The sequence below is a fragment of the Octopus bimaculoides genome, chromosome 15 (genome assembly GCF_001194135.2).
Source record: "Octopus bimaculoides isolate UCB-OBI-ISO-001 chromosome 15, ASM119413v2, whole genome shotgun sequence".
In the NCBI taxonomy this organism is placed as follows: Eukaryota; Metazoa; Mollusca; class Cephalopoda; order Octopoda; family Octopodidae; genus Octopus; species Octopus bimaculoides.
The window spans coordinates 51,093,443-51,097,499 of NC_068995.1; positions in this window are offsets into that span (position 1 = coordinate 51,093,443).

A 4,057-nucleotide genomic window follows, 5' to 3' on the forward strand; every position below is an offset into this window, starting at 1 on the left:
TGTCGAGATACGTTTTCCTGTGTGTGGATAACGATTATGCTGACATTTGAAAAAAAAAAATGTATTTATTTGGGGTGGGATGGAGTCAGTTTCGGATCATTTTCTACCCACCTCCGACTTTCCTTGTTACTCTCTTCAAAATAGATATTTTGCAGAAATACATTTCCAAGAGGGTACATTACGTAATGTTGTTATCTCAAGCATATAAATCTGGATAATGCTAAAATTACGGAAATTGGTGGTGACAAAGTTAAGGGGATGGGGGGGGGGGAAATGATCAGAACCCCTTCTCCCCATTTTTTTCCTTTTTTTAAAAGCTAAATTTTATCAACATAATCGTAATCTACACCCTCGGAAACGTATCTACAAAATTTCATTTTAAAATATGCGAAGTTATTTGAGTGAGACACGAAACTAGTTTTAATGTATCTCGCACCGTCGATTAACAATTTCAGAGTCACCGAACATCCAATGACCCTCATGCCGCTCTCTTCTGTGGTACTTCCGATACTTATATCGTCACGATTATAGGACATCCAATGTGCCAGGTTTAGTTCTCTGCTTCTTGGGTCCTTTCTTTTCCTCCCTCCGCTTATTTAGTCATTTTCGTAGGGGTAATTGTTCATTTTACTTTGACGTTTTTTACATCTTTAAAATAGATTTACTCAAAAGATGAGGCTAATGATCCGAAGAGTTACCATAATAATGCTTTAAAGTCATATATATATATATATATATACAGACATGAAGGATTAAGTCGGCACGTTTCTGTTTAACTCCAGATCAGCTCTGACTGAAAACAACCACCTGGCATAATATACCTAGGGCTACAATATCCTGTGTGTCATTTTAAAACAGTACAGCATGGTCTGAGGAAAATTTGGTTGCTATATCTAGTAAGCTAAGCGATCATTGAGAGGCTTCCCCGTTTTACAGTTTAAGAAGGATAGATTAATATTAAATTTTGAAAAGTTTTACATTAGAAATGAAGTAGTTATGGAAGAGTGAGGTGCAAACTCATAAAGAAGTTTGAAATTTTGTTTGTGTTGGGGGGGGGGGGGTTAAAAATACAAAAATTAATAAATCAAGGCAATAGCTACCACTTCCCTCACCCAGCATGTATTAACTACTTAATCCGGAGTTGCTCCCAAGTTAGCTTGCAATAATTTACATACATATTAACAGATGTACATGTGTGTGTGTGTATGTATATATACACATACATGTATGTTCTTTACTAGTGGGGTTTTTTTTTTTTTAGTTTCTGGGAGAGAAAAAAAGTTCTTCCATTTTAAAAGCACGTGTATCAACAAGGTAACTCGTAAGTATTTAATTGCAAACAAAATTTTAAAATGAAAAAATATAAAAGGTGTAATAATGTATAAATTTCGAAAAGCTGCAGTTTTCTAAAAGAGTAAAGAAAACACAAAAAAAGTTAATATTTGGTTTTCGTTTCAGTATTTTGAATGTACCAAGATGTTTTTATACATCCCTCCCCATCGACAATAATGGGAAATGTACAAAAATAGTTTATGATGAAGGACCGAAACGAATAAACAAATGCTTTAAAGTATGTTGTTATTAAATAAATTTGTTGGAAACAGTATTGTGTAGTTAATTTATTAAGGTAGAATCGTAGGAAATAAGACATATCTTAAAAAACAAATAACGTGTCATCTCATTTCGAAAAAGAAGCGAAAGTGTTAGAATCTTTTCGGAAGAGAAATTAATGAAGGCAGATGTTTGTCTTTCTAGACAATTATATAAAAGTCGAAAGTATTTGTTGACTAATGCCGAAGTGTGGCAATTTAAAATACATATCTTATTTTCGGAGATGTTTTCTTAATAACTTAATGACGTTGAAACATGAGAACAAAAATTTATAATACCCTATGCGTTTAACAATTCGTTTCGATCATTCAGGTGAAGCAAGTTATATTTTGTACATTTCCGAACTCGTCCGTTTCATTTGCGCGTGCGCAAATGCAAGTTAAAAGAATAAAGAGCAGACGATGCTTGTTTAACAAAAAAAAATCGAACTTTTTTAATTTTTACATTTTTCAACGCTAATTTTTTTTTCATTAGCATCTTTTTCAACACTAATTAGTTAACTTATTTGCTAACATTGTTGAAAATAATGCTTTTTGGGGTGTTATATGAAATAACGCTTTTTCACGCGTAACTCTGTAGTAAGAAGTTTGCTCCTCAACCACAAGGTTCCAGGTTCAGTGGGAGGTAAATTCAAGGCGTAAGTATTATCAGAGTTATCTCCCCTGCTAGCTATAATCTAAATTCTCAAATTTAATTTTGCGAATCAGAAATTTCCACTTTGAAGATAAATTATTGATACTTTTCTCGTCCTTTATTTTATCGTCTCTCCCACTTCTCTGAGATTGCAGATTAAAGTGTGATATCTATAATCAGAAGATAGAAAATGACCCTATTTTTACAATCTTTCAGGCTAACTCATGCATATATATAAGATTATGTCGTATGTTGTACTTGTGTATGTAGGTGTTTTACTGCTATTTCTAGCATGCTAGGTCATCAGATTTACAAACATAGGGTAAAGACAAGAAACATTAAAATGACCTACACAGGAATAACAAGATTCGACAGGTGGTATTTAACGCTTCGACGGAGAAAGCCAGTCATAACATTTCGGACTTTAGTTCTTCATCAGGAGAAATGAAAGAAAAGGACACAGAGGGAGCGAGAGATATACTGTATTATATACCACAAACGTATGTATATAATAGAGTATTGTGGTTATAATTATTACAGCTATTTCAAGCATGTTGGGCGTTCGTAAGCCAAATGACCATTAGTACTGTGGGTGTGTGTGCATGCGCGCGCGTATATATGTCTGGTTAGCAGATTTCTTTCATTCGCCACAAATCTTTTATGGACCAAAGACTTAGATTCTAGAAATGGAAAGCTAAAAGAGAAAAAAAAGTGTGCCAACGCTGATGTGCGTAACTCAAGATACAAATTAATAACCATATTGAAATCATTTTCCACTACGATGTTATATGTCTAAGGGAGAGAACTCTATCGATTAAAAAAAAAAAGCACCAAAATGAAAACTATGTTTTGTCATTTCTGGATTTCTTTCATATTTGTGTGTTTCTTAAACGGCTTATAAACACCTTCCACGCTGCAATTGGTTTCATATTTTCATCATCTCTTATCAAATCTGCGAAATATTTTGCAATTTCACCTTTAATTAACGTTCATAAAAGGTATCCGGTGTTAATACGAGAGTTAGAACAATTAACAAATTATTACTCTTCAAACTCGTGACCTTCATCGTATTCGATTTTTGTCTTAGTTGTAATGAAGATATGAAACATACTGAAGACCTGTGTCTTGTAGAACGGATACCCTTGGATGTGTATAAAAAAAATAAAAATAAAAACAACCATGCCGAAATAAATTTTCATTATAACCAGACATAATTTCCCCAGGTAAACTATCCATTGTGCAAGTCATCGATTTCATGCATCATTAGCTGTATGGGATGACTATGGGTACAAATTGACATCAGAGGTTATAATGAAATGGATCGACTACTATCACTGCAATATGTGTATTGAGTAATTTATTCAAACCCCAGTTCAAATTGGTGTCAATGTTAAGTTGATGAGAGTGACATTCTTTCTTAAAATGACGCAAGACATGTTAAATATAGCCAAATGATTAGAAATTGCTTTTGTGTAGCATAATTAACAACTGCAAAATACGAATTCATTATTCCTGACTGAACAGACCTATAACCAAAGGCGTTCTAACCATGACTGTTCATACTATTTCTTTCTCTGGTATTCTATATCTGGAACTTCATTATCCATGTGTGCCTTTTTTTTTCTCTCATTTCAAAACAGTTGGCTGTTATTTCTAGTAGATTGAACGATCAAGTAGAACAAGGGTGTCAAACTTGTTTGGCTTTGTAAACCAGATTGAAGCATAAATTAAAATCTCAAAAGCTAGGTCTGAACGGTTATCCCTTTAATCCCTATCAATAATATAGGCCAAAGTAAACGGAGAAAGGGGTCAA